This window comes from Pleurodeles waltl, chromosome 8, assembly GCF_031143425.1.
Source record: "Pleurodeles waltl isolate 20211129_DDA chromosome 8, aPleWal1.hap1.20221129, whole genome shotgun sequence".
Taxonomy (NCBI): Eukaryota; Metazoa; Chordata; class Amphibia; order Caudata; family Salamandridae; genus Pleurodeles; species Pleurodeles waltl.
In genome coordinates this window covers 1,457,104,572-1,457,122,639 of record NC_090447.1, presented here as the reverse complement: position 1 = coordinate 1,457,122,639, position 18,068 = coordinate 1,457,104,572, and the positions used below count along the sequence as shown (strand labels likewise).

At 47.8% G+C, this 18,068-nt stretch overlaps 1 protein-coding gene across 1 annotated transcript in view; it reads left to right on the top strand.

The window, feature by feature from the left end:
• The window catches only part of LOC138249261 (apovitellenin-1-like), a 136,417-nt gene that overhangs the window by 69,775 nt on the left and 48,574 nt on the right, over nucleotides 1-18,068 (top strand). The window lies entirely within an intron of this gene.

Below are 18,068 nucleotides of genomic sequence, written 5' to 3'. Positions count from 1 at the left end.
GGAAATTTCGTTTTTTTTTAAAAAAAAAATGGCTGCAGAAAAAGGCTTGTGTTTTTTCCCCTGAAAATGGCATCAACAAAGGGTTTGCGGTGGTACAATCACCATCTTCCCAGCTTTCGGGAACAGGCAGACTTGAATTATAAAACCCCATTTTTCAACTCAATGTTGACATTTTACTGGGACATACCCCATTTTTACTATTTTTTGTGCTTTCAGCCTCCTTCCAGTTAGTGACAGAAATGGGTGAGAAACCAATGATGGATCTCAGACAGCTAAACATTTCTGAAAAGTAGACAACATTCTGAATTTAGCAAGGAGTCATTTGTGTATATCCTACAAGAGTTTCCTACAGAAAATAACAGCTGAAATAAAAGAATATTGAAATTGAGGTGAAAAAACAGCCATTTTTCTCCACTTTTTACTCTGTAACTTTTTCCTGCAATGTCATATTTTTTAAAGCAATATACCATTACGTCTGCTGGACTCTTCTGGTGGCGGGGATATATAGGACTTGTAGGTTCATCAAGAACCCTAGGTACCCAAAACCAATAAATTAGCTGTACCTTGCAATGGGTTTTCATTCTATACTGGGTATACGGCAATTAATTTGCTGAAATGTAAAAAGTGAAAAATAGGTATCAAGAAAACCTTTGTATTTTCAAAATGGGCACAAGATAAGGTGTTGAGAAGCAGTGGTTATTTGCACATCTCTGAATTCCGGGGTGCCCATACTAGCATGTGAATTACAGAGAATTTATCAAATATCCATTTTTTTCACACACTGTCTTACATTTGGAAGGAACAAATGTAGAGAAAGACAAGGGGCAATAACACTTGTTTTACTATTCTGTGTTCCCCAAGTCACCCAATAAAAATGGTACCTCACTTGCGTGGGTAGGCCTAATGCTCGTGACAGGAAACACAAAATGGACACATCACATTTTCACAAAGAAAACAGAGCTGTTTTTTGCAAAATGCCTAGCTATGGATTTTGGCCTCTAGCTCAGCCGGCACCTAAGGAAACCTAGCAAACCTGCACAGTTTGGAAAACTAGACACCTAGGGAAATCCAAGATGGGGTGACTTGTGGGGCTCTGACCAGGTTCTGTTGCCCAGAATCCTTTACAAACCTCAAAATCTTGCCAAAAAAACACTGTTTCCTCTCATTTCAGTGACAGAAAGTTCTGGAATCTGAGAGGAGCCACAAATTTCCTTCCACCCACCATTCCCCCAAGTCGCCCGATAAAAATGGTACCTCAGTCGTGTGGGTAGGCTTTGCGCCCACGACCGGAAATGCCCCAAAACACAACGTGGACACATCACATTTTTACAAAGAAAACAGAGCTGTTTTTTGTAAAGTGCCTAGCTATGGAGTTTGGCCTGTAGCTCAGCCGGCACCTAGGGAAACCTAGCAAACCTGCACAGTTCTGAAAACTAGACACCTAGAGGAATCTAAAATGGAGTGACTTGTGGGGCTCTGACTAGGTTCTGTTACCCAGAATCCTTTGCAAACCTCAAAATTTGACCAAAAAAACCACTTATTTCTCTCATTTCGGTGACAGAAAGTTCTGGAATTTGAGAAGAGCCACAAATTTCCTTCCACCCAGCGTTCCCCCAAGTCTCCTGATAAAAATGGTACCTCACTTGTGTGGGTAGGCCTACTGCCCGCGAAAGGAAATGCCCCAAAACACTATTTGGACACATCAAAATTATCAAATACAAAACTACCTGTTTTTGCGGGGTGGCACCTGCGTTTTTGGTCCTTGGCTCAGCAGCCATCTAGGGAAACCTACCAAACCCAGACATTTCTGAAAACCAGACACCCTAGGGAGTCCAGGAAGGTGTGACTTGCGTTGTTCCCCAATGTTTTCTTACCCAGAATCCTCAGAAAAACTCAAATCTAGCTAAAAAAATAAAATTTCCCCACATTTCTGTGTGTGATCAGTGCACCGGGACAAATATCATACCACCCAACGTTCCCCTCAGTCTCTTGGCTTCAGGCAGGTCGTCCCCTTCACCGCTGCCTCTGATCCAGGTGCCGGGTTTTGGATTTTTGATTTTATTTCGTTTATTTTCTTTTCCCGCTCCCTGCCGCTGCGTCCCTGTGGCCCCGCCCGCTGCTCTCCCATTCGCTGTTTCCCCTCCCTCCTCCCTGCTGCCACTCTCTCCCGCCTCCCCTCATATGGCAGCCGCTGCCAGTCCCCCTGGCCCACGGGCCGCCGCACCACCAATCACCGCTACACAGCCAATGACCTCCACGCCCTCAGTCCAGGACGCTCCACCATCTGCTTCCAGTCCACTCCGAAGCACACCAAAGGACCCTTCTCCTGCAGAGCCTGCAACTTCACCTGCACCCTAACCACCAAGTTCCGACACAGAAACGCAGACAACCACCTCAGCTGCATTCTGCTCAACACCCGCTCCATCCACAAGCATGCAATCGAACTATGGGACCTACTGACCTCATCATCACCTGATGTCGCATTTCTCACTGAAACCTGGATGAATTCGGCCTCAGAACCAGACATAGCCATAGCCATACCTGAAGATCACCAGAAGAGACTGCACCAACAAACCAGGAGGAGGAATTGCCAAAGTCCACAAAAGCACCATCAGAGTCTCCACCAGCTCCCACGACACCATCAACTCCGCTGAGCACCTCCATTTCAAAATCCATGTCAAAGCCAACACCACCCTCAGAGGAACATTGGTCTACAGACCACCGGGCCCCCGACCTCACTTCTGCGATGACATCGCCGACATCATCAGCACCCAAGCCCTCACCTCAACTGACTATATCCTCCTCGGCGACCTGAACTTCCACCTAGAAAACAACAACGATATCAACACCACCAACCTACTCGACAACCTCGGCCTCAAGCAACTCGTCACCCACACCGCAGGACACACACTCAACCCCATCTTCTCAGCCAGCAACCACATCTCCTTCAGTCACACCACCGAACTCCACTGGACCGACCATCGCTGCATTGATTTCTCCTTCCAGGAGCCGGTCACTCACCACCTCACCACTCAACCCCCCGCCAGTAGTAGAACAGAATTTCGACAGAACAGCTGATCTCCACCCTCGCCCAGGCACCTCCTCCTAGGACCCGGGACGCCAACTCAGCCACCACCAACCTGCATCAATAGATAGATGACTGCGCCAACACCCTTGCGCTACTCAAACAACACTCGGACATCCACCACAGATCCAATGCCAGCTGGTTCACCCCCGACCTACAGGCCTCCAAACGGGAATGCCGAAGAATGGAGAAGGCCTGGCGCCTTGTACCTACCGAATCTAACCACATCGCCCTCAAGACTGCCATCCGCAAACATCACCATCTGATCCGCACCAACAAAAGAACCTACTACAAAAGCAGCATAGACACCAATGCTCATAACAACAGAGAGCTCTTCAGCATCATGAAAGAACTCTCCAACCCCAGGCCCTGCTCCTACGAACCACCGCCATCACAGGAGCTCTGCAACTCCCTCGCCACTTACTTCCGTCAAAAGATCAAAGACATCCACAACAGCTTCAAACCCTAGACCCACCAGCCAACCACGGACTGCCACAAACCCAACGCAGCAAGCAATGTTAACCCTCTATATGCCTGGACCTACATCAACAATGAAGACACCATCAACACCATGGCCTCCATCCACTCCCCCTCGGACCCTGCCCACACCAGATCTTTGACAAAGCCAGCGACATCATCGCCCCCCATCTCCGTGCCATCATCAACAGCTCCTTCGAGACAGCCACCTTCCCGGACAGCTGGAAACACGCTGACGTCAACGCCCTGTTGAAGAAACCCAAGGCAGACCCAGATGACCCCAAAAACTACCGGCCCATCTCCCTCCTCCCCTTCTCAGTGAAGGTCATTGAGAAAATCGTGAACAGCCAACTATCCCGCTTCCTGGAAGACAGCAAAGCGCTCAATACCTCCCAATCTGGATTTCGCAAGAACCACAGCACTGAGACCGCACTCATTGCTGCTATAGATGACATCAGGAACATGCTCGACGAAGGCGAAACCGCAGCGCTCATCCTCCTGGACCTCTCCGCAGCCTTCGACACCGTTTGTCACCACACCCTTCCAACACACCTCCACAACACCGGGATCCGCGGCAAGGCCCTTGAATGGATCTCTCTTCATTCCTGTCTGGCAGAACCCTTCCGCCTTACCTGTCAGAATCCTCCAAAACCATCTGTTGCGTCCCCCAGGGATCCTTCCTCAGCCCAACACTTTTCAACGTTTACATGGCTCCTCTCGCCAACATCGCAAGATCCCACCACATCAACATAGTATCCTACGCAGACGACACCAAGCTGATCATCTCCCTCACGAAAGACCCTACAACAGCAAGAAACAACTTCCACAATGGACTTCATGTCATCGCCAACTGGATGGAATCAAGCCGTCTCAAATTAAACACAGCCAAAACAGAGATTCTCATCTTCGGCAGCAACCACTCCACTTGGAACGATTCCTGGTAGCCTACCTCTCTAGGAGCCTCACCCACACCCACCACCCAAGTACTAAACCTGGGAATCATCTTGGACTCAGCACTCAGCATGACTCAGCAGGTCAACGCAGTCTCCTCTTCCAGCTACAACACCCTTTGCATGCTCTGCAAGATTTTCAAGTGGATTCCCATCGAAACCAGAAAGACTGTCACCCACGCCCTGGTCAGCAGCCGACTGGACTACGGCAATGCACTCTATGCAGGAACCACGGGCAAACTACAAACGAAAATGCAACATATCCAAAACGCCTCCGCCCGACTCATCCTCGACGTCCCACGCCGCAACCACATCTCTGCCCACCTCAGAGACCTACACTGGCTACCCGTATCGAAGAGGATTGCCTTCAAACTACTCACCCACGCACACAAAGCCCTCCACAACACAGGTCCGGCCTACCTCAACAATAGACTCACCTTCCACACTCCCGTCTGCCAGCTCCTCTCCGCCAGCCTAGCCCTCGCCTCCATTCCCCGCATTTGCCGCACCACCGCCAGAGGAAGATCCTTCTCTCACCTCGCCGCCAAGACCTGGCACTCCCTACCGCTCCATCTACGCTAGACCCAGGACCTCCTGACTTTCAGGAAACGCCTCAAAACATGGCTATTCGACCAGTAGCACCCCCCCAGCGCCTTGAGACCCTGATGGGTGAGTAGCGCACTTTATAAATTACGTGATTGATAGATTGATTGGTAAAAATGATACCTCATTTGTGTAGTTGGGCCAAGTGCTTTTGAGAGGGAAGAGCCAAAAACGTGTCAAAATTGTGGGGGAACCAAAGCAGGTCCAAAAGGGCAGTGTGGAAAAAAAATCATTTTTAGTCAATGCAGCAGAATTTTTATTGGTATAGATGAGACAATGCTGGGTAGTAGGAATTTTGTGGATTCCTGCAGATTCCGGAAGGTTCCTTCACAAAAATGTGGGGAAAATGTGTGATTTCCAGCAAAGTTGGAGGTTTGCAGGGCATTGTGGGTAAGAAAATGGTGCGGGTGCATGTGAAACACACCACCCTGAAATCACCCAGATGTTTAGTTTTCAGATGTGTCTAGGTCTTGTGGATTTTTCTACATGGCAGCGTACCAAAGTCCATAAAGTGCAGCCCTCACCATGTCAAGTGGGACGATTTTGAGAGTTATCCGAGCTCTCATGGCCCAAATGTAAAACCAAAACCCAAAATAATCAAATGTCCTCTTGCTTGCCGTGGGATAAGATGTTTTAGTGTGCGGGGGAGAGCTGAAAGACTGTTACCCCCTTCAGTTGGGGTGGAGGCATAACCAGGCCAATACTGGTTGGTAGCCACTACCCCACTATTTTTTGTTTTTTATTCCATGGCATCTAGTAGACTTGGCTACTAGCCCTGAGGGTGGCTACACCCTCTTTCTGCCTCCTCCCTGAGGGGAGGGGGGCACATCCCTAATCCTATTGGGGGAATCCTCCATCTGCAAGATGGAGGATTTCTAAAAGTCAGAGTCACATCAGCTCAGGACACCTTAGGGGTTGTCCTGACTGGCCAGTGACTCCTCCTTGTTTTTCTCATTATCTCCTCCGGCCTTGCCGCCAAAAGTGGGGCCGTGGCCGGAGGGGGCGGGCATCTCCACTAGCTGGGATGCCCTGTGGGGCTGTAACAAAGGGGGTGAGCCTTTGAGGCTCACCGCCAGGTGTTACAGTTCCTGCAGGGGGAGGTGAGAAGCACCTCCACCCAGTACAGGCTTTGTTACTAGCCACAGAGTGACAAAGGCACACTCCCCATGTGGCCAGCAACATGTCTGGTGGGTGGCAGGCTGGCAAAACTAGTCAGCCCACACTAGAAGTCGGGTATGTTTTCAGGGGGCATCTCTAAGATGCCCTCTGGGGTGTATTTCACAATAAAGTGTACACTGGCATCAGTGTGCATTTATTGTGCTGAGACGTTTGACCCCAAACTTCCCAGTTTTCAGTGTAGCAATTATGGTGCTGTGGAGTTCATGTATGACAGACTCTCAGACCATATACTCTTATGGCTACCCTGCACTTACAATGTCTAAGGTTTTGCTTAGACACTGTAGGGGCATAGTGCTCATGCACTTATGCCCTCACCTATGGTATAGTGAACCATGCCTTAGGGCTGTAAGGCCTGCTAGAGGGGTGACTTATCTATGCCATGGGCAGTGTGAGGTTGGCATGGAACCCTGAGGGGAGTGCCATGTCGACTTAGTCATTTTCTCCCCACCAGCACACACAAGCTGGCAAGCAGTGTGTCTGTGCTGAGTGAGGGGTCCCCAGGCTGGCATAAGACATGCTGCTGCCCTTAGAGACCTTCCCTGGCATCAGGGCCCTTGGTGCCAGGGGTACCAGTTACAAGGGACTTACCTGGATGCCAGGGTATGCCAATTGTGGAGACAAAGGTACAGTTTTAGGGAAAGAACACTGGTGCTGGGGCCTGGTTAGCAGGCCACAGCACACTTTCAAATCATAACTTGGCATCAGCAAAGGCAAAAAGTCAGGGGGTAACCATGCCAAGGAGGCATTCCCTTACACAACCCCCACCCCCCCAAATGAAAGAGGATGAGACTAACCTTTCCCAAGAGAGTCTTCATTTTCTAAGTGGAAGAACCTGGAAAGGCCATCTGCATTGGCATGGGCAGTCACAGGTCTGTGTTCCACTATAAAGTCCATTCCCTGTAGGGAGATGGACCACCTCAACAGTTTTGGATTTTCACCTTTCATTTGCAATAGCCATCTGAGAGGTCTGTGGTCAGTTTGAACTACAAAGTGGGTACCAAAGAGGTATGGTCTCAGCTTCTTCAGGGACCAAACCACAGCAAAGGCCTCCCTCTCAATGGCACTCCAACACTGCTCCCTGGGGAGTAACCTCCTGCTAATGAAAGCAACAGGCTGGTCAAGGCCATCATCATTTGTTTGGGACAAAACTGCCCATATCCCATGTTCAGAGGCATCAGTCTGCACAATGAACTGCGTGGAGTAATCTGGAGCTTTTAGAACTGGTGCTGTGCACATAGCTTGTTTCAGGGTGTCAAAGGCCTGTTGGCATTCTACAGTCCAGTTGACCTTCTTGGGCATTTTCTGGGAGGTAAGTTCTGTGAGGGGTGTCACTATTGATCCATATCCCTTCACAAACCTCCTATAGTAGCCAGTCAAGCCAAGGAATGCCCTGACTTGGGTCTGGGTTTTTGGAGCTGCCCAGTCCAGAATAGTCTGGATCTTGGGCTGGAGTGGCTGAACTTGGCTTCCACCTACCAGGTGTCCCAAGTAAACCACAGTTCCCTGCCCTATCTGACATTTGGATGCCTTGATAGAGAGGCCTGCTACTTGCAGGGCCTTCAAAACCTTCTTCAGGTGGACCAGGGGATCCTGCCAGCTGGAGCTAAAGACAGCAATATCGTCAAGATAAGCTGCACTAAAGGACTCCAAGTCAGCAATGACTTGATTCACCAACCTTTGGAAGGTGGCAGGGGCATTCTTTAAGCCAAAGGGCATAACAGTAAACTGATAATGCCCATCAGGTGTGGAGAATGCTGTCTTTTCTTTTGCTCCTGGTGCCATTTTGATTTGCCAGTACCCTGCTGTCAAGTCAAAGGTACTTAAGTATCTGGCAGCACCTAGTCTGTCAATTAATTCATCTGCCCTTGGAATGGGATGGGCATCTGTCTTGGTGACAGAATTAGGTCCTCTGTAATCCACACAAAACCTCATCACTCTCTCACCATCCTTGGTGTGAGGTTTAGGGACTAAGACCACTGGGCTAGCCCAGGGGCTGTCAGATTGCTCAATGACTCCCAATTCCAGCATCTTGTGGACTTCCACTTTGATGCTTTCCTTAACTTGGTCAGACTGTCTGAACATTTTGTTTTTGACAGGCATGCTGTCTCCTGTGTCCACATCATGGGTACACAGGTGTGTCTGACCAGGGATTAGGGAAAAGAGCTCAGCAAACTGTTGTAAGACTTTCCTACAGTCAGCTTGCTGTTGGCCAGAGAGGGTGTCTGAATAGATCACTCCATCTACTGAGCCATCTTTAGGGTCTGTGGAGAGGAGATCAGGGAGAGGTCCACTCTCAGCTTCCTGGTCCTCATCTGTCACCATCAACAGATTCACATCTGCCCTGTCATGAAAGAGTTTGAGGCAGTTCACATGGATCACCCTTTTGGGGGTCCTGCTAGTGCCTAGGTCTACCAGGTAGGTGACCTGACTCTTTCTTTCTAGCACTGGGTAAGGGCCACTCCATCTGTCCTGAAGTGCCCTGGGAGCCACAGGCTCCAGAACCCAGACTTTCTGCCCTGGCTGAAACTCAACCATAGCAGCCTTTTTGTCATACCACATCTTCTGGAGTTGTTGGCTGGCCTCAAGGTTTTTGCTTGCCTTTTTCCATGTATTCTGCCATCCTGAAACGTAGGCCTAGTACACAGTCCACTATATCTTGTTTATGCTCATGAAGAGGTCTCCCCCAGCCTTCTTTTACAAGAGCTAGTGCTCCCCTGACAGGATGGCCAAACAGAAGTTCAAAGGGGGGAAACCCTACTCCCTTCTGAGGCACCTTTCTGTAGGCAAAAAGCAGACATGGCAAGAGGACATCCCATCTCCTTTTGAGCTTTTCAGGGAGCTCCATGATCATGCCTTTCAATGTCTTGTTAAATCTTTCCACAAGACCATTGGTTTGTGGATGGTATGGTGTGGTGAATTTGTAAGTCACCCCACACTCATTCCACATATGCTTCAGGTATGCTGACATGAAGTTGGTACCCCTGTCAGACACCACCTCCTTAGGAAATCCCACTCTGGTAAAGATACCAATGAGTGCTTTAGCTACTGCAGGGGCAGTAGTGGACCTAACGGGAATTGCTTCAGGGTACCTAGTGGCATGATCCACTACCACTAGGATATACTGGTTCCCTGAGGCTGTGGGACCCACTATGACCACACCCACTCTTTCAAAGGGGACCCCCACCACTGGAAGTGGAATGAGGGGGGCCTTTGGGTGTCCACCTGTCTTACCACTGGCTTGACAGGTGGCACAGGAGACACAAAACTCCTTTACTTTCTGGGACATGTTGGGCCAATAGAAATGGTTAACTAACATTTCCCAAGTCTTGGTTTGTCCCAAATGCCCAGCAAGTGGAATATCATGAGCTAAGGTCAGAATGAACTTCGGGGGGGTCAACTCTGGCTACTCACAGGGTCGCAGTCGCCAGGGAGTCCTCCCTGTAGTGTTGGTTCTCCGCAGGTCGAGCCGGGGGCGTCGGGTGCAGAGTGGAAAGTCTCACGCTTCCGGCGGGAAATGTGTGGTCTTTAAAAGTTGCTTCTTTGTTGCAAAGTTGCAGTCTTTGTGGAACAGGGCCGCTGTCCTCAGGAGTTTCTTGGTCCTTTTAGATGCAGGGTAGTCCTCTGAGGCTTCAGAGGTCGCTGGACCCTGGGGGACGCGTCGCTGTTGCAGTTTTTCTTGAAGTGGGGAGACAGACCGGTAGGGCTGGGGCCAAAGCAGTTGGTGTCTTCATCTTCTCTGCAGGGCTTCAGGTCAGCAGTCATTCTTCGTCTTCAGGTTGAAGGAATCTATCTTGCTTGGTTCTGGGGGGCCATAAATACTCAATTTAGGGGTGTGTTTAGGTCTGGGGGGTTAGTAGCCAATGGCTACTAGCCCTGAGGGTGGCTACACCCTCTTTGTGCCTCCTCCCTGAGGGGAGCACATCCATAATCCTATTGGGGGAATCCTCCATCTGCAAGATGGAGGATTTCTAAAAGTCAGAGTCACCTCAGCTCAGGACACCTTAGGGGTTGTCCTGACTGGCCAGTGACTCCTCCTTGTTTTTCTCATTATCTCCTCTGGCCTTGCCGCCAAAAGTGGGGCCGTGGCCAGAGGGGGCGGGCATCTCCACTAGCTGGGATGCCCTGTGGTGCTGTAACAAAGGGGGTGAGCCTTTGAGGCTCACCGCCAGGTGTTACAGTTCCTGCAGGGGGAGGTGAGAAGCACCTCCACCCAGTACAGGCTTTGTTACTAGCCACAGAGTGACAAAGGCACTCTCCCCATGTGGCCAGCAACATGTCTGGTGGGTGGCATGCTGGTAAAACTAGTCAGCCCACACTGGAAGTCGGGTATGTTTTCAGGTGGCATCTCTAAGATGCCCTCTGGGGAGTATTTCACAATAAAGTGTACACTGGCATCAGTGTGCATTTATTGTGCTGAGAAGTTTTATACCAAACTTCCCAGTTTTCAGTGTAGCCATTATGGTGCTGTGGAGTTCATGTATGACAGACTCCCAGACCATATACTCTTATGGCTACCCTGCACTTACAATGTCTAAGGTTTTGCTTAGACACTGTAGGGTCATAGTGCTCATGCACTTATGCCCTCACCTATGGTATAGTGCACCCTGCCTTAGGGCTGTAAGGCCTGCTAGAGGGGTGACTTATGTATGCCATGGGCAGTGTGAGGTTGGCATGGCACCCTGAGGGGAGTGCCATGTCGACTTAGTCATTTTCTCCCCACCAGCACACACAAGCTGGCAAGCAGTGTGTATGTGCTGAGTGAGGGGTCCCCAGGGTGGCATAAGACATGCTGCAGCCCTTAGGGACCTTACCTGGCATCAGGGCCCTTGGTACCAGGGGTACCAGTTACAAGGGACTTACCTGGATGCCAGGGTGTGCCAATTGTGGAGACAAAGATACAGTTTTAGGGAAGGAACACTGGTGCTGGGGCCTGGTTAGCAGGCCTCAGCACACTTTGAAATCATAACTTGACATCAGCAAAGGCAAAAAGTCAGGGGGTAACCATGCCAAGGAGGCATTTCCTTACAACTGGCAAAAAAATACTGGATGAAATTGAAACTAGCATTTTGTTAGCAATAAATAGAACATCTGCGATAGACCTGACAGGTTTAGGGTCGTCTTCCCCCAAACATTTTGCCTGTTGCCTCACATTTTTGCTGATTTCTTTTTGTTGGGATTAGGACTCTGAGCACTTTACCACTGCTGACCAGTGCTAAATTGCATGTACTCTCTCCCCTAGCCATGGTTGTTTTATTGGTACATTCATAATTGGCAAAATCAATTTACTGATAAGTCCCTAGTAAAGTACACTACATCTGCCCAGGGCCTGTAAATTAAATGCTACTAGTGGGACTGCGTCACGTGTCACGTGATCTTGGATTAAAACAATTTTTTGCAAAAACTTTTGGTCAATATTGGCACCTCTTTTTGTTGCATTACTTTTTGTGGGTCTGCCTTGCTGATCCTGAAAGGGGGGTAAACCCCCTTTTGTTCCTTTTGACTTTTTGAACAAGTGCCTACGTGGTGAGGCTATGTCAGGACAAATCATTGACCCATTTTACTAATTTCAAGGTATTTGTTACTAGTATGGAAGTTTTTCTTATTACTTTCCACCAGACAATGAGCAATCAAGATACACTGTCCAACGCCTTCACTTTTTTCCTCAGTATTTCTAAGCTCTTCAGTGAAAGAAGAAAACAAGTCTGATAAGCTTCTTAAACTTAAGAAAAAACAGATATGCACAGAGTTGCATGGATATTTTCTTTTGGAACATTTGAAGGCAGGTTCTATACCACAATACTGCAAAAAGAGGAGAGGATTGCTTTCAATAATTGTTACAAATTAACTCTATTGTCATTAAACAGGCTGACAAGGGCGGGGCAATAGTGATTTGGTCAGACGATGAGTACAAAAAAGAAGATTTAAGACAAATTCAAAATAGAGAATTCCATCACATGATTCCAAATTATCTGATCGAAGAGATTCAAAAGAAACTCTCAGTGATTCTTAGAGAAGCCTTCAACACAGGAGGTATAGGTCCTAAGTAATTTGAGTTTTTGCAAAGGACAGTCCTAGACTACCAGTTATTTACTTACTTCCTAAGATTCATAAGAATTGGAAATTTCCCCCTGGATACCCTTTAGTGTCCGGCTGTGTTTTGGTGTTGGAACTGATTTCACGATATGCTGATGTGTTTCTCAAGCCTTTAATGCAGGTGGCCCCATCTTATATCAGAGACACCATGGATTTCATCAATAAGATTGCAGATTTAGATTTTTGCCCCGAAAACTCAGAGATTAGTTACTCTTGATGTGGTCTCATTGTATACTCAAATTCCCCAGGATGATGGGTCGGAAGCTATTGAAATATATTTGGAGAAGAAATCAAAACCACACTGCAGAGTTAATTTTGGAGCTAGCCTGGTTTGCCTTCAAAAGAAATTATTTCAAATTTGATAAAGGTTTTTACATCCAAACAAAAGGTACTGCAATGGGATGCCCCTTTGCTCTAGAGCTGGCGGTTTTGTAGATGGCTCAATTAGAAGAGCAGTTCGGTTATCACAACAACCCCTTTTTGCATCAGATTTCTAACTGGTTGAGATTCATTGATGATATCTTCTGTACCTGCACAGGGTTTGAACAATCTTTGCAAAGATTCAGTAAATGGCTCAATAAAGATCTCCTGACATCAAGTTCTGTCCAAACAGCAGCACACTACCATTACATTTTTGGATGCTGAGGCCATAGCCAAAAGTGGTAAGCTACAAACTACATTACACATCAAACCAACTGATCGTAATAAGGCTCTCCAGTATGCAATCTTTCATCCAGGCAGTCTACGAGAGAACCTACCTTATGGGCAATTTCTTTGTGTTACACGTAACTGTTCTAATACAAAGGATTTTTTTTACCATGCCGGAACCTTACATCACACGTTGGCACAACGTGGGTATCCAGAGAAACTATTAAAAGGTTATATGAAAAGAGCATGATTCACACCAAGGGATCATCTTTTATCCAAAAGCGAGAAAACATCTTCATAACAGTTAATCTGTGTTACTACATTTTGCCCCCAGACGAACCATATGAAGAAAAAAAAAATCACAGAATTGGCATTTACTTATGAGGTTGCATCATTCATCTACACTTCCATTGTTTGCTCTGAAAAAAAAAGTATGGAAACCGAATTGTCCTTGCATACACACTCCCATCTACACTGAAATCTAATTCACACCAACTTTGGCAGTTGCCTCCAGTTAAAGGACATCACAAATGCTGTACTTGCACATGTTGTAACAACACAATTGAAGTTGTTGAGTTTTCTCACAAGTATAAGAAGTGGACACATAATGCCTTTTCAAATTGCAAAACTAGAAATATGGTATATGGGGTCATTTGCCCGTGCGGAAAACTCTATATAGGTTAAGATAACCAAGAAGTTCGGCAAAGGATTACTCAGCACAAATCTAGATTAAGACGCAAAGTCATTACTGCTCCCCTACTCAATCTCTTCATTGCTAAGCATCATACAGAAAACTATTTCATTTGTTATTGCTGGCGCTTGTAAAATTTAACCATAGAGGTGATGACCTTGCTTCGAGTCTAAAGCTAAAGGAAGCTTATTTGATATTATATTCCAATACTGCAGACAATAGACTGAACGAAACGACTAAATTACAGAATTTGTAACCACCATGTTATGTTGAATTGTATTCTCCCGCCCCCCTCTTTACTGTGCCCAAACGTTAGAGTTCCTCGTGTGCCTTCGGTTCCGAAATTCTTTTAACCCTATGTACTATTGCACAAGGCTCACTTTCATAATTCACACTACAATGCCCAGAATGGTTTGGTCCCTCGGACCCTCCTATAGCCACGCCAGCCACACCTCCTCGTTGTTTCCCAGCTTTCAATTCACGCTATTGATCTTGTTTCAATTGACACAGTCCATTTAGCTGGCGCAATAGCTACCAAGGTTTTAGATTACTATGTGCGAAATGTTCATAATTTCAATGTATTTATGAGTGGCATTTCAACGACTATGAGTGACACTTTCTTGCAAGCAGAATCAAGCGATGAAGATGAGGGAACCATATAAATATCGTGATACATCATGATACTGTACCTTCCGTTGGACACCAGTGCCATCTTTTGGCCTTTGACAACCACTACTCGGAGCTTACCTACAAAAATGAGTCACTGGATGTGAGAAGGTAGACTCTTTCTAGCCTTGTTACCCCCACTTTTGGCCTGTTTGTGAGTGTATGTCAGGGTGTTTGTCACTGTTTTCACTGTCTCACTGGGATCCTGATAGCCAGGCCTCAGTGCTCATAGTGAAAACACTATGTTTTCAGTATGTTTGTTATGTGTCACTGGGATCCTGCTGGTCAGGACCCCAGTGCTCATAGGGTTGTGGCCTATATGTATGTGTCACTGGGACCCTGTCACACAGGGCCCCAGTGCTCATAGGTGTGCATGTATATGTTCCCTGTGTGGTGCCTAACTGTCTCACTGAGGCTCTGCTAACCAGAACCTCAGTGGTTATGCTCTCTCATTACTTTCAAATTGTCACTAACAGGCTAGTGACCAATTTTACCAATTTACATTGGCTTACTGGAACACCCTTATAATTCCCTAGTATATGGTACTGAGGTACCCAGGGTATTGGGGTTCCAGGAGATCCCTATGGGCTGCAGCATTTCTTTTGCCACCCATAGGGAGCTCTGACAATTCTTACACAGGCCTGCCACTGCAGCCTGAGTGAAATAACGTCCACGTTATTTCACAGCCATTTTACACTGCACTTAAGTAACTTATAAGTCACCTATATGTCTAACCTTTACCTGGTAAAGGTTAGGTGCAAAGTTACTTAGTGTGAGGGCACCCTGGCACTAGCCAAGGTGCCCCCACATTGTTCAGAGCCAATTCACTGAACTTTGTGAGTGCGGGGACACCATTACACGCGTGCACTACATATAGGTCACTACCTATATGTAGCTTCACCATGGTAACTCCGAATATGGCCATGTAACATGTCTATGATCATGGAATTGCCCCCTCTATGCCATCCTGGCATTTTTGGTACAATTCCATGATCCCAGTGGTCTGTAGCACAGACCCTGGTACTGCCAGACTGCCCTTCCTGGGGTTTCACTGCAGCTGCTGCTGCTGCCAACCCCTCAGACACGCAGCTGCCCTCCTGGGGTCCAGCCAGGCCTGGCCCAGGATGGCAGAACAAAGAACTTCCTCTGAGAGAGGGTGTGACACCCTCTCCCTTTGGAAAATGGTGTGAAGGCAGGGGAGGAGTAGCCTCCCCCAGCCTCTGGAAATGCTTTGTTGGGCACAGAGGTGCCCAATTCTGCATAAGCCAGTCTACACCGGTTCAGGGACCCCTTAGCCCCTGCTCTGGCGCGAAACTGGACAAAGGAAAGGGGAGTGACCACTCCCCTGACCTGCACCTCCCCTGGGAGGTGTCCAGAGCTCCTCCAGTGTGCTCCAGACCTCTGCCATCTTGGAAACAGAGGTGCTGCTGGCACACTGGACTGCTCTGAGTGGCCAGTGCCACCAGGTGACGTCAGAGACTCCTGCTGATAGGCTCCTTCAGGTGTTAGTAGCCTTTCCTCTCTCCTAGGTGGCCAAACCCTCTTTTCTGGCTATTTAGGGTCTCTGTCTCTGGGGAAACTTTAGATAACGAATGCATGAGCTCAGCCGAGTTCCTCTGCATCTCTCTCTTCACCTTCTGATAAGGAAACGACCGCTGACCGCGCTGGAAGCCTGCAAACCTGCAACATAGTAGCAAAGACGACTACTGCAACTCTGTAACGCTGATCCTGCCGCCTTCTCGACTGTTTTCCTGCTTGTGCATGCTGTGGGGGTAGCCTGCCTCCTCTCTGCACCAGAAGCTCCGAAGAAATCTCCCGTGGGTCGACGGAATCTTCCCCCGCAACCGCAGGCACCAAAAAGCTGCATTACCGGTCCCTTGGGTCTCCTCTCAGCACGACGAGCGAGGTCCCTCGAATCCAGCGACTCTGTCCAAGTGACCCCCACAGTCCAGTGACTCTTCAGCCCAAGTTTGGTGGAGGTAAGTCCTTGCCTCACCTCGCTGGGCTGCATTGCTGGGAACCGCGACTTTGCAGCTACTCCGGCCCCTGTGCACTTCCGGCGGAAATCCTTCGTGCACAGCCAAGCCTGGGTCCACGGCACTCTAACCTGCATTGCACGACTTTCTAAGTTGGTCTCCGGCGACGTGGGACTCCTTTGTGCAACTTCAGCGAGCACCGTTTCACGCATCCTTGTAGTGCCTGTTTCTGGCACTTCTCCGGGTGCTACCTGCTTTAGTGAGAGCTCCTTGTCTTGCTCGACGTCCCCTCTCTCTGCAGGTCCAATTTGCGACCTCCTGGTCCCTCCTGGGCCCCGGCAGCGTCCAAAAACGCCAAACGCACGATTTGCGTGTAGCAAGGCTTGTTGGCGTCTTTCCGGCGGGAAAACACTTCTGCACGACTCTCCAAGGCGAGAGAGATCCGTCCACCAAAGGGGAAGTCTCTAGCCCTTTTCGTTCCTGCAGAAACCTCAGCTTCTTCTGTCCAGTCGAAGCTTCTTTGCACCCGCAGCTGGCATTTCCTGGGCATCTGCCCATCTCCGACTTGCTTGTGACTTTTGGACTTGGTCCCCTTGTTCCACAGGTACCCTAGATTGGAAATCCACAGTTGTTGCATTGCTGGTTTGTGTCTTTCCTGCATTATTCCTCTAACACGACTATTTTGTCCTTAGGGGAACTTTACTGCACTTTGCACTCACTTTTCAGGGTCTTGGGGAGGGTTATTTTGCTAACTCTCACTATTTTCTAATAGTCCCAGCGACCCTCTACAAGGTCACATAGGTTTGGGGTCCATTCGTGGTTCGCATTCCACTTTTGGAGTATATGGTTTGTGTTGCCCCTATCCCTATGTTTCCCCATTGCATCCTATTGTAACTATACATTGTTTGCACTGTTTTCTAAGACTATACTGCATATTTTTGCTATTGTGTATATATATCTTGTGTATATTTCCTATCCTCTCACTGAGGGTACACTCTAAGATACTTTGGCATATTGTCATAAAAATAAAGTACCTTTATTTTTAGTATAACTGTGTATTGTGTTTTCTTATGATATTGTGCATATGACACTAAGTGGTACTGTAGTAGCTTCACACGTCTCCTAGTTCAGCCTAAGCTGCTCTGCTAAGCTACCATTATCTATCAGCCTAAGCTGCTAGACACCCTATACACTAATAAGGGATAACTGGGCCTGGTGCAAGGTGCAAGTACCCCTTGGTACTCACTACAAACCAGTCCAGCCTCCTACATTGGTTGTGCAGTGGTGGGATAAGTGCTTGAGACTACTTACCACTCTTGTCATTGTACTTTTCATAAGAGAAAAATATACAAAACAAGGTCAGTGTATATACACATAGCCAAAAAGTTTTGCATTTCCTCTTTTCACTCTTTTCTAAGTGCTGAAAAGTACTCCTAAACTTTCAAAAAGTTCTTAAAAGTTTAAAAAGTTTTTTTTCTGTCTTTCCAAAAAGTTCTGAAAACTTTTTTCTCTTTTTCTATCACTTTAACTCTCTCTAAAAAATGTCTGGCACAGGCCAAAATGTTGAACTGTCCAAACTTGCATATGATCACCTTAGCTGGAAAGGAGCAAGGAGTCTCTGCATAGAGAGAGGTTTGAGTGTAGGGAAGAATCCTTCCTTAGAACTGTTAATTAATATGCTTAGAGTACAGGATAAGGCC